This window comes from Petromyzon marinus, unplaced genomic scaffold (assembly GCF_048934315.1).
Source record: "Petromyzon marinus isolate PM22_M1 ecotype Great Lakes invasive population unplaced genomic scaffold, UKy_Petmar_22M1.pri1.0 PM_Scaffold_10, whole genome shotgun sequence".
NCBI classification, from domain to species: Eukaryota; Metazoa; Chordata; class Hyperoartia; order Petromyzontiformes; family Petromyzontidae; genus Petromyzon; species Petromyzon marinus.
Window position 1 is genome coordinate 2,886,022 of NW_027423058.1, and position 13,480 is coordinate 2,899,501.

At 42.9% G+C, this 13,480-nt stretch overlaps 1 long non-coding RNA gene across 1 annotated transcript; it reads right to left on the reverse strand.

Annotated features, from left to right (window-relative positions):
• Positions 1-3,742: 3,742 nt before the first annotated feature.
• Positions 3,743-7,843, reverse strand: LOC142922547 (uncharacterized). Its single transcript, XR_012940151.1, has 3 exons — positions 7,205-7,843; positions 4,367-6,712; positions 3,743-3,854 (listed from the first exon to the last, which is right to left on the reverse strand). It is a non-coding gene; the product is annotated as an uncharacterized LOC142922547 (long non-coding RNA).
• Positions 7,844-13,480: the final 5,637 nt, after the last annotated feature.

Below are 13,480 nucleotides of genomic sequence, written 5' to 3' on the forward strand. Positions count from 1 at the left end.
GAATTAGCATATAATTTAGCATTGAAATGGCTCATTGAAATAGCTAAGTTAAAGTATACACATCCGCAGAGGTACCCCTTGACAAAGGAATTAGCATAGAATTTAGCATTGAAATAGCTGAGTGATTAGCTTGTAACTGGTCACAGAAATAGCTATGTTAAAGTTAGAGCATATACATTCACCGAGGCACCTAGTACTCATCAAACAGGAGAATTTAGCGAAACACAACCACGCTCAGACAGCGGACCTTTAAACTGTGTGCGAGCAAACAAGGTGTTCTGACAAAGAAATTAGCATAAAAATTAGCATTTGATTGGCGGATTTTTGGAAAGAGGTGGTGTACGTGCCGGTGGACTTGCCATTTGGCGCGGGGCGGGGGGAAGGGGGGGAGGGGGAGTTTACCTATTGATGGTGTGAAAAGGGAATTTATAAGAGCTGCGAAAGTTTGGGGTACCACTACTTGAAAAATATACTGTACCATTGAAATTAGTTTAATGTTTAGTTCGATTTAGAACATCTTTCCAATGGTTGCTTAATTTGAAACCATCCTCTCGGTTGAAATTGTGTCTGTGTTTGTAGATCTGAATTGCTTCATGAACAAATCTCTGATAAAAGCCCGTGGGTTTGCAAAGAACCTTGGTATCAGAGAAAATTATATCGTGATCCCCCACAGCGTTGTAACAGTGATCAGCCACGACAGAAGAATTCGTTTTGCCATGTTTCAAATCTGATTTGTGCTCGCGAATTCGGTCAGAGACATGTCGCTTTGTCTCACCGATATAGCAATCACCGCAGGTACAACTCAATTTGTAAACCCCGGGGTACTGTCAATTAGGAATGACATCCTTCACGGATGGGATCAGATCACGAATTTTGTGTACTGTATTGAACCGGACCTGGATCTTGTGTTTGTTCAGAATTTTGGAAATCTTTTTAGTAACGCCTGCTATATGTGGAAGTGTGATGTTTTGACCGGAGTATCAAGTGGTTGTTTCTGTATGGAGGGAGAGACAGTTTGGCGGATGGTACGGTCAGAGTGACCATTCCTTTTGAGGGCCAGGTGTACATGTTTCAATTCACTGGTCAGGTGGTGTTGGTCCGAAATGCAATGAGCCCTATGGTATAAAGTTTTGATGAGAGAATTATTTTGGGCTGGGTGGTGGTGGGAATCAGGTTTCAAGTAGGAATCTGTGTGGGTGGGTTTCCTGTAAACAGAATGCCCCAATGAGCCATCAGGTCTCCTCTCAAACAGAACATCTAAGAATGGTAGCTTGCCATCTTTCTCCACTTCCATGGTGAACTTGATGGCGGGATGTCTGGAATTGATGTGGTGTAGGAAAAGGTTCAGAGCTGGGAGGCCATGTGGCCAAATGACAAAAGTGTCATCCACATATCTCTTCCACAGGGAAGGTCTGAAGGTGGAAGTCTGGATGGCGTCTGATTCAAATTTCTCCATGAAAATATTGGCTATCACTGGTGATAAGGGGGATCCATGGGGGGACCCTCATTTTGTTTGTAGAAGGAGCCATTCCAAGTGAAGTAGGTATTGTTGAGGCAGTGCCTAACCACTGCAGGTGTGTCGGGGTCTAGTCCATGTTGGACCAAATTTTCAATTATTTCAGTGGTATCAGGTAATGGGACCTTGGTGAACAAAGAGACCACATCGAAGCTGACAAGGATATCGTCAGGGGACAGAACAACGTCTTTGACCATAGAGACCAATTGGGCTGAGTTAAGTACTGCTGAGGTGGTCTTGCCAGTGAAAGGCAGCAAGGTATCTGACAGAAAACGGGCTAGTCTATAGGTAGGGGAGTTGATCGTGGATACAATGGGTCGAAGTGGGGTGCCTTCTTTATGAATCTTGGGAAGACCATAGAATCTAGGGGGTCTTGCAGCAGAAGGTTTTAGGGTGGGACGTTTAGTTGGGTCGATTAGAGAGATCGAACTTGTGATGATCTTGTTGGTTTTTATCGCTAAAAAGGAATGGTCACTCTGACCGTACCATCCGCCAAGCTGTCTCTCCCTCCATACAGAAACAACCACTTGATAATCCGGTCAAAACCATCACACTTCCACATATAGCAGGCGTTACTAAAAAGATTTCCAAAATTCTGAACAAACACAAGATCCAGGTCCGGTTCAATACAGTACACAAAATTCGTGATCTGATCCCATCCGTGAAGGATGTCATTCCTGATTGACAGTACCCCGGGGTTTACAAATTGAGTTGTACCTGCGGTGATTGCTATATCGGTGAGACAAAGCGACATGTCTCTGACCGAATTCGCGAGCACAAATCAGATTTGAAACACGGCAAAACAAATTCTTCTGCCGTGGCTGATCACTGTTACAACGCTGTGGGGGATCACGATATAATTTTCTCCGATACCAAGGTTCTTTGCAAACCCACGGGCTTTTATCAGAGATTTGTTCATGAAGCAATTCAGATCTAAAAACACAGACACAATTTCAATGAGAGGATGGTTTCAAATTAAGCAACCATTGGAAAGATGTTCTAAATCGAACTAAACATTAAACTAATTTCAATGGTACAGTATATTTTTCAAGTAGTGGTACCCCAAACTTTCGCAGCTCTTATAAATTCCCTTTTCACACCATCAATAGGTAAACTCCCCCTCCCCCCCGCCCCGCGCCAAATGGCAAGTCCACCGGCATGTACACCACCTCTTTCCAAAAATCCGCCAATCAAATGCTAATTTTTATGCTAATTTCTTTATCAGAACACCTTGTTTGCTCGCACACAGTTTAAAGGTCCGCTGTCTGAGCGTGGTTGTGTTTCGCTAAATTCTCCTGTTTGATGAGTACTAGGTGCCTCGGTGAATGTATATGCTCTAACTTTAACATAGCTATTCTGTGACAAGCTACAAGCTAATCACTCAGCTATTTCAATGCTAAATTCTATGCTAATTCCTTTGTCAAGGAGTACCTCTGCGGATGTGTATACTTAGCTATTTCAATGAGCCATTTCAATGCTAAATTATAGGCTAATTCCTTTGTCAAGGCGCTTGGTGTTTTTCTTCTCACACAGCTTAAAGGTCGTGATCTGAGCGTGGCTTCTTCCACTCCAGCGCTGTCCTCCAGACAGTCTCATCCCTTCACCTGATGAAGGCCGCTTGTGTTGTGGCCGAAACGTCGTGAATTTTTGTTAATTTTTTTTGTTATTTTATTTTCACCTACGTGACTTTAACCAATAGAACCAAAGAGTATCTTGCAACTAATTCCACCATGGTACCTGGGCCTGGAGTTGGGGGTGATGGTTCTGGCTCCATGCTGCTGGAAGTTGGAGGTGGGGGTGTCTTGTCCTTCGATCCAGTTGGCTCTAGAGGAGGAGCACCACTCTCTTCAGGAGCTGGCTTTGTTGGCTTTTCCTCTAAAGGGGGTTTCGGTGTCACTTTGAAAGAAAAGCAAGGGATCGATGTTGACAGAATGTAGATTGTTTAGACGTGGGAGCATGGATATACAGAACAATAAAGGTGCGTGGCATTCTGCCCTTTCCAGCCATATTGTAAAAAAATTGCCTATGATATCTGTTACACAAGTAGTCACCCATCCCAACCTCATCCAGGTGCAAGTCTAATTCGATTATGAGATCTAACATATTAAGTCGCATTGTGTAATCTGATCCTAAGTAGTATACAGCTGTTATATTTATAAATAATCTTGCAAAATGAACACACCTGGCCCTTCTGGGGGTGATGATTCTGGCTCCTTGTTGCTGGAGGTTGGAGGTGGGGGTGGCTTCTCCTTCGATGCAGTTGGTTCTAGAGGAGGAGGGCCACTCTTATCAGGAGCTGGCTTTGTTGGCTTTTCTTCAACTGGGGGTTTCGGTGTCACTTTGAAAGAAAAGCAAGGGATGGATGTTGATAGAATGAAGATTGTGCATGCATTCCCAATTACCCCTTGCAAATAGTTGTAAACAACCTTCAGACGATACTTTTAATCTGCATTTCAAATGAGTTACTGGAAAGTGTTCCAAAATAATGTACAGGTTTGCCAATCCACTGTTCAATTAAAGCCTCCCCACGCTGTCTGGTTTTGTGAGGTTATTTGACCGTGCTTCATCATTCTCTTTAGTGCGAGTGTGGGAATTATAGACAGGGAAGCATGGAAGTACAGCACAATAAAGGGTTCTGGCATTCTGCCCTCTGTAGTCCACATTGTAAATATTCAGCCTTATGACATCAATTATGCAGATAAATAATCTTGCAGGTAGTCGCTCATCTAAAATCATTCATGCGTCACCATGTTTTGTTTCTAGCATCTACCGAATTCAGTCACAATCTGTGTGATTTGATCCTAAGCAGTATACATCCTGTATATATATATTCTTACAAAATGAACACACCTGGACCTTCTGCGGGCGATGGTTCTGGCTCCTTGTTGCTAGAGGTTGGAGGTGGGGGTGACTTCTCCTTCGATGGAGTTGGTTTTGCAGGAGGAGGGCCACTTTCTTCTGATGCTGCCTTTGTTGGCTTTTCCTCAACCGGGGGTTTCGGTGTTACTTTGAAAGAAGAGAAAGGGATAGATCTTGAAAAAATTTACATTTAAAAGACGTGGGAGCATGGCCGTACAGCACAATAAATGAGTTTAGCATTCAGACCTCTGCAGCCTAAAACTTTCAGATTATGAATCATGTTAGCGGAATTGGTCACCAATTCATACCATTCAGTTACAATCATACTTCGTCTCTGAGATCTAAAAATGTAGTCGCATTTTGCGTGATTTGATAATGAGTATTATACATCCCGTGTATATATATTCTTAGAGCATGGACACACCTGACCCTTCTGGGTTTGAGTGTCCTGGCTCCTTGATGCCAGAGGTTGGAGGTGCGGGTGTCTTGTCCTTCGATGCAGTTGGTTCTGTAGGAAGAGTGCAAACCTCACTGATTGGCTGTGCCTGGTGGTGGTGCATTTAAATACACATTTACCTGATATAACCCAAAAAAACTCAATTACGAATGATGGCATTTAATATATTATCCATGTGATTTTGCAACTAATTCCAGAATGGTACCTGGGCTTGCTTTAGATGGAGTTGGTGCAGGGGGTCCAGCTGCTCTGGAGCAGCAGAATCTGACCTTGTAGTTGTAACATGGCAGTCCTCCTTGATCCTCATTGACACAATTCAGTCCTTTATTCTTGTCACAAGTTATTGTCTGGCCCAATTCCTGCCATGGGGTATTAGGGAATCTCTCTGCTTTGCATTCAATGTTTTGCACTGGTGAGTCAGGCAGACAAACCACTTTCCCTGAGGCTATGACCTTCTGATAAGATTCCTCATCTCCGCCATTTTCTTCATCAGGATATTGCTCATCGTACCAGTCAGACCAGCCTGGAGTACAGTCTTCTGCAAAGATACATTCTTAATCAGTCGTCAAACGGTTACTATATATATCAACTACATTTAAATAAGGTAATGTTCTGACAGCTATAAAATGTATCATACCTGTGAATGCGCCGTTGGTAGGAGTGTATAGCGAAATATGTATTTACATACAGCCAGTATACAGTGGGCCTCTTCATCATGAATGGACTGTACATAGAGCTGCCGAATTTTCGTTGAGTATCAACCCGAAAGACTGGTGAGCTGCAATACCCCTTCTGTTAGCACCACCTTCTTTTGCGAAGATACGGTCGCTCAATAACTCGGACACAGACTGACCTACTGCTCCGTAAGTTCCTCCTATTCTGCTACCAACCCAGCCTAGAATCTGTTAGTCATACCCTGTTCCAGTAAATCAGCCAAGTTTGGGACCAGAACACTATAAAGTAGGACAAAAGCCCAAATTTAAAATGCTTCAGGACACTAGCATAGCCTTTTTGAAACCGGGAATGTCCCGGCACAACCAGAACAACTGGTTGCTTTGACTGAACATATGATGTATTCATAATAAAGGTTTTTGGGTTAGATTGCGTTATTATAAATGTGTGGTAACCCTCCACCACCCGACACGGCCAATCAGCAAAAAAGTGTCACGTTGACAAAAGACACATAGTTCACTACTTTAGCCCACCGGTGTGTTGAAGAGTGAATCCACAACATTTACAGTTTGAGTACGACTTTTCGCTGGTAATTACATCCAGCATCATCAGGGAATTCGCCAGAATGGTAAAGCCCTCACTTGATCCCGGTCTTAAATAGAGCAGCAGGGTGACGTCATCATTTAACTCATTCAGGTGCAGTGATTTGAGGCAGAGGGGGAGGGTATTGTAATTATATAATCGATTGGTAATCAGTCAATGGTTATGATTAGTAATGAGTTGTAGATTAGTATTAGTTATAATATGTGTTATTGTGATTATATGCTATGTTAGTAATACGTTAATTAGTATGTGTTTCCCCTATAAAGAATTGCAATATGTATTATTTAATAATACGCTTCCAAGCCGCACTAAGCCTGTAGCTGATCCTAAGTAGTGTACCTTTATTATGAATAATATTGGACGCGAAAGCCTACGTGTTAAACTGATATGATTGTATGTAATATATTATCCACATGTGATCTTGCAACTAATTCCACCATGGTACCTGGGCCTGGAGTTGGGCTTGATGGTTCTGCCTCCTTGTTGCTGGAGGTTGGAGGTGGGGGTGGCTTGTCCTTCGATGCAGTTGGTTCTTGAGGAGGAGGGAAACTCTTATCAGGAGCTGGCTTTGTTGGCTTTTCTTCAACTGGGGGTTTCGGTGTCACCTTGAAAGAAAAGCAAGGGATGGATGTTGATAGAATGAAGATTGTGCATGCATTCCCAATTACCCCTTGCAAAAAGTTGTAAACAACCTTCAGACGATACTTTTAGTCTGCATTTCAAATGAGTTACTGGAAAGTGTTCCAAAATAATGTACAGTTTTTCCAATCCGCTGTTCAATTAAAGCCTCTCACGCTGTCTGGGTTTGTGGGGTTATTTCACCGTGCTTCATCATTCTCGTTAGTGCGAGTGTGGGAATTATAGACAGCGAAGCATGGAAGTACAGCACAATAAAGGGTTCTGGCATTCTGCCCTCTGTAGTCCACATTGTAAATATTCAGCCATATGACATAGATAATGCAGGTAGTCGCACATCTAAAATCATTCATGCGTCAACATGTTTAGTTTCTAGCATCTACCGAATTCAGTCACAATCTGTGATTTGATCCTAAGCAGTATACATCCTGTATATATATACTCTTTCAAAATGAACACACCTGGACCTTCTGAGGGCGATGGTTCTGGCTCCTTGTAGCTAGATGTTGGAGGTGGGGGTGACTTCTCCTTCGATGGAGTTGGTTCTGGAGGAGGAGGGCCACTTTCTTCTGGAGCTGCCTTTGTTGGCTTTTCCTCAACCGGGAGTTTCGGTGTTACTTTGAAAGCAGAGAAAGGAATAGATCTTGAAAGAATGTACATTTAAAAGACGTGGGAGCATGGATGTACAGCAAAATAAATGAGTTTAGCATTCAGACCTCTGCAGCCTAAAACTTTCAGTTTATGAATCATGTTAGCGGAAGTGGTCACCCATTCATACAATTCAGTTACAATCATACTTTGTCTCTGAGATTTAAAAATGTAGTCGCATTTTGCGTGATTTCATTCTGAGCAATATACATCCTTTGCGCTGTTTTTGAGTTGTACGCCTTTTGGCGTCTTCTGGTCCAACACCAATGGAGACTAGGCTCTAAGAAAAGCTGTCTCGGGTGTGGACCAATCAAATTCAAGCACAGTGCATATTATTATCAGAGTTGTCTTTTTAGTTTGCATTTTGACTGCTTGTGTTGTGGTTATTGCAAACATGATGCCTTGAATAAAGGTGTCAGTTTTTGTGCCAGTTAAAAGGGTAAAACCTATTCCTATATCTCGTTTCTGGCAAAGGAGGTGTCATAATGTAAATGCTCACCCCGAGCCCTCAATATTCTGATAGTGCGCTGTTTTTGAGTTGTACGCCTTTTGACGTCTTCTGGTCTAACACCAATGGAGACTAGGCTCTAAGAAAAGCTGTCTCGGGTGTGGACCAATCAAATTCAAGGACAGTGCATATTATTATCAGAGTTGTCTTTTTTGTTTGCATTTTGACTGCTTGTGTTGTGGTTATTGCAAACATGATGCCTTGAATAAAGGTGTCAGTTTTTGTGCCAGTTAAAAGGGTAAAACCTATTCCAATATACATCCTGTGTATATATTTGAGGGTCCTGGCTCCTTGATGCCAGAGGTTGGAGGTGCGGGTGTCTTGTCCTTTGATGCAGTTAGTTCTGTAGGAAGAGTGCAAACCTCATTGATTGGCTGTGCCTGGTGGTGGTGCATTTAAATACACATTTACATGATATAACCCAAAAAAACTCAATTACGAATGATGGCATTTAATATATTATCCATGTGATTTTGCAACTAATTTCAGAATGGTAGCTGGGCTTGCTTTAGATGGAGTTGGTGCAGGGGGTCCAGCTGCTCTGGAACAGCAGAATATGACCTTGTAGTTGTAACATGGCAGTCCTCCTTGATCCTCATTGACACATTTCAGTCCTTTATTCTTGTCACAAGTTATTGTGTGGCCCAATTCCTGCAATGGGGTATTAGGGAATCTCTCTGCTTTGCATTCAATGTTTTGCACCGGTGAATCAGGCAGACAAACCACTTTCCCTGAGGCTATGACCTTCTGGTAAGATTCCTCATCTCCGCCATTTTCTTCATCAGGATATTGCTAATCATACCAGTCAGACCAGCCTGGAGTACAGTCTTCTGCAAAGATACATTCTTAATCAGTTTTCAAACGGTTACTATGTATATATCAACTACATTTAAATAAGGTAATGTTTTGACAGCTATAAAATGCATCATACCTATGAATGCGCCGTTGGTAGGAGTGTACAGCGAAAAATGTATTTTCTTACAGCAAGCATATAGTGAGTCTTCATCATGAATGGACTGTACACAGAGCTGCCGAATTTTCATTGAGTATCAACCCGAAAGACTGGTGAGCTGCCATACCCCTTCTGTTAGCACCACCTACTTTTACGAATATGCGGTCGCTCAATTACTCTGACACAGGCTGACCTACAGCTCCGTAAGTTCCTCCTATTCTGCTACCAACCCAGCATAGAATCTGTTAGTCATAACATGTTCCAGTAAATCAGCCTAGTTTGAATCTAGAACACTGTAAAGTAGGAGAAAAGCCCAAATTAAAATGCTTCAGGACACTAGCATAGCCTTTTTGAAACTGGGAATATCCCGGCACAACCAGAACATATGGTTGCTTTGACTGAACATATGATTGTATGTAATATATTATCCACATGTGATCTTGCAACTAGATTTAAAGCTTTCGTGACTGCTAGGATCCATACTCTTTGGTTCTATTGGGTAAAGTCACGTAGGTGAAAATAAAATAACAAAAAAATAACAAAAATTCACGACGTTTCGGCCACAACACAAGCGGCCTTCATCAGGTGAAGAGACGAGACTGTCTGGAGGACAGCGCTGGAGTGGAAGAAGCCACGCTCAGATCACGACCTTTAAGCTGTGTGAGAAGAAAAACACCAAGCGCCTTGACAAAGGAATTAGCATATAATTTAGCATTGAAATGGCTCATTGAAATAGCTAAGTTAAAGTATACACATCCGCAGAGGTACCCCTTGACAAAGGAATTAGCATAGAATTTAGCATTGAAATAGCTGAGTGATTAGCTTGTAACTGGTCACAGAAATAGCTATGTTAAAGTTAGAGCATATACATTCACCGAGGCACCTAGTACTCATCAAACAGGAGAATTTAGCGAAACACAACCACGCTCAGACAGCGGACCTTTAAACTGTGTGCGAGCAAACAACGTGTTCTGACAAAGAAATTAGCATAAAAATTAGCATTTGATTGGCGGATTTTTGGAAAGAGGTGGTGTACGTGCCGGTGGACTTGCCATTTGGCGCGGGGCGGGGGGAAGGGGGGGAGGGGGAGTTTACCTATTGATGGTGTGAAAAGGGAATTTATAAGAGCTGCGAAAGTTTGGGGTACCACTACTTGAAAAATATACTGTACCATTGAAATTAGTTTAATGTTTAGTTCGATTTAGAACATCTTTCCAATGGTAGCTTAATTTGAAACCATCCTCTCGGTTGAAATTGTGTCTGTGTTTGTAGATCTGAATTGCTTCATGAACAAATCTCTGATAAAAGCCCGTGGATTTGCAAAGAACCTTGGTATCGGAGAAAATTATATCGTGATCCCCCACAGCGTTGTAACAGTGATCAGCCACGGCAGAAGAATTCGTTTTGCCATGTTTCAAATCTGATTTGTGCTCGCGAATTCGGTCAGAGACATGTCGCTTTGTCTCACCGATATAGCAATCACCGCAGGTACAACTCAATTTGTAAACCCCGGGGTACTGTCAATTAGGAATGACATCCTTCACGGATGGGATCAGATCACGAATTTTGTGTACTGTATTGCATCGGACCTGGATCTTGTGTTTGTTCAGAATTTTGGAAATCTTTTTAGTAACGCCTGCTATATGTGGAAGTGTGATGTTTTGACCGGAGTATCAAGTGGTTGTTTCTGTATGGAGGGAGAGACAGTTTGGCGGATGGTACGGTCAGAGTGACCATTCCTTTTGAGGGCCAGGTGTACATGTTTCAATTCACTGGTCAGGTGGTGTTGGTCCGAAATGCAATGAGCCCTATGGTATAAAGTTTTGATGAGAGAATTATTTTGGGCTGGGTGGTGGTGGGAATCAGGTTTCAAGTAGGAATCTGTGTGGGTGGGTTTCCTGTAAACAGAATGCCCCAATGAGCCATCAGGTCTCCTCTCAAACAGAACATCTAAGAATGGTAGCTTGCCATCTTTCTCCACTTCCATGGTGAACTTGATGGCGGGATGTCTGGAATTGATGTGGTGTAGGAAAAGGTTCAGAGCTGGGAGGCAATGTGGCCAAATGACGAAAGTGTCATCCACATATCTCTTCCACAGGGAAGGTCTGAAGGTGGAAGTCTGGATGGCGTCTGATTCAAATTTCTCCATGAAAATATTGGCTATCACTGGTGATAAGGGGGATCCATGGGGGGACCCTCATTTTGTTTGTAGAAGGAGCCATTCCAAGTGAAGTAGGTATTGTTGAGGCAGTGCCTAACCACTGCAGGTGTGTCAGGGTCTAGTCCATGTTGGACCAAATTTTCAATTATTTCAATGGTATCAGGTAATGGGACCTTGGTGAACAAAGAGACCACATCGAAGCTGACAAGGATATCGTCAGGGGACAGAACAACGTCTTTGACCATAGAGACCAATTGGGCTGAGTTAAGTACTGCTGAGGTGGTCTTGCCAGTGAAAGACAGCAAGGTATCTGACAGAAAACGGGCTAGTCTATAGGTAGGGGAGTTGATCGTGGATACAATGGGTCGAAGTGGGGTGCCTTCTTTATGAATCTTGGGAAGACCATAGAATCTAGGGGGTCTTGCAGCAGAAGGTTTTAGGGTGGGACGTTTAGTTGGGTCGATTAGAGAGATCGAACTTGTGATGATCTTGTTGGTTTTTATCGCTAAAAAGGAATGGTCACTCTGACCGTACCATCCGCCAAGCTGTCTCTCCCTCCATACAGAAACAACCACTTGATAATCCGGTCAAAACCATCACACTTCCACATATAGCAGGCGTTACTAAAAAGATTTCCAAAATTCTGAACAAACACAAGATCCAGGTCCGGTTCAATACAGTACACAAAATTCGTGATCTGATCCCATCCGTGAAGGATGTCATTCCTGATTGACAGTACCCCGGGGTTTACAAATTGAGTTGTACCTGCGGTGATTGCTATATCGGTGAGACAAAGCGACATGTCTCTGACCGAATTCGCGAGCACAAATCAGATTTGAAACACGGCAAAACAAATTCTTCTGCCGTGGCTGATCACTGTTACAACGCTGTGGGGGATCACGATATAATTTTCTCCGATACCAAGGTTCTTTGCAAACCCACGGGCTTTTATCAGAGATTTGTTCATGAAGCAATTCAGATCTAAAAACACAGACACAATTTCAATGAGAGGATGGTTTCAAATTAAGCAACCATTGGAAAGATGTTCTAAATCGAACTAAACATTAAACTAATTTCAATGGTACAGTATATTCTTCAAGTAGTGGTACCCCAAACTTTCGCAGCTCTTATAAATTCCCTTTTCACACCATCAATAGGTAAACTCCCCCTCCCCCCCGCCCCGCGCCAAATGGCAAGTCCACCGGCATGTACACCACCTCTTTCCAAAAATCCGCCAATCAAATGCTAATTTTTATGCTAATTTCTTTGTCAGAACACCTTGTTTGCTCGCACACAGTTTAAAGGTCCGCTGTCTGAGCGTGGTTGTGTTTCGCTAAATTCTCCTGTTTGATGAGTACTAGGTGCCTCGGTGAATGTATATGCTCTAACTTTAACATAGCTATTTCTGTGACCAGCTACAAGCTAATCACTCAGCTATTTCAATGCTAAATTCTATGCTAATTCCTTTGTCAAGGAGTACCTCTGCGGATGTGTATACTTTAACTTAGCTATTTCAATGAGCCATTTCAATGCTAAATTATAGGCTAATTCCTTTGTCAAGGCGCTTGGTGTTTTTCTTCTCACACAGCTTAAAGGTCGTGATCTGAGCGTGGCTTCTTCCACTCCAGCGCTGTCCTCCAGACAGTCTCGTCCCTTCACCTGATGAAGGCCGCTTGTGTTGTGGCCGAAACGTCGTGAATTTTTGTTAATTTTTTTTGTTATTTTATTTTCACCTACGTGACTTTAACCAATAGAACCAAAGAGTATCTTGCAACTAATTCCACCATGGTACCTGGGCCTGGAGTTGGGGGTGATGGTTCTGGCTCCATGCTGCTGGAAGTTGGAGGTGGGGGTGTCTTGTCCTTCGATCCAGTTGGCTCTGGAGGAGGAGCACCACTCTCTTCAGGAGCTGGCTTTGTTGGCTTTTCCTCTAAAGGGGGTTTCGGTGTCACTTTGAAAGAAAAGCAAGGGATCGATGTTGACAGAATGTAGATTGTTTAGACGTGGGAGCATGGACATACAGAACAATAAAGGTGCGTGGCATTCTGCCCTTTCCAGCCATATTGTAAAAAAATTGCCTATGATATCTACTACACAAGTAGTCACCCATCCCAACCTCATCCAGGTGCAAGTCTCATTCGATTATGAGATCTAACACATTAAGTCGCATTGTGTAATCTGATCCTAAGTAGTATATAGCCGATATATATAATCTTGCAAAATGAACACACCTGGCCCTTCTGGGGGTGTTGGTTCTGGCTTCTTCTTGCTGGAGGTTGGAGGAACGGGTGTCATGTCCTTCGATGCAGTTGGTTCTGGAAGAGGAGCGCCACTCTCTTCAGGAACTGGCTTTGTTGGCTTTTCCTCAACCGGGTGTTTCGGTGTTACTTTGAAAGAAAAGCAAGGGATGGACGTTGAAAGAATGTACATTTAAAAGACGTGGGAGCATGGACATGAAGCACAATAAA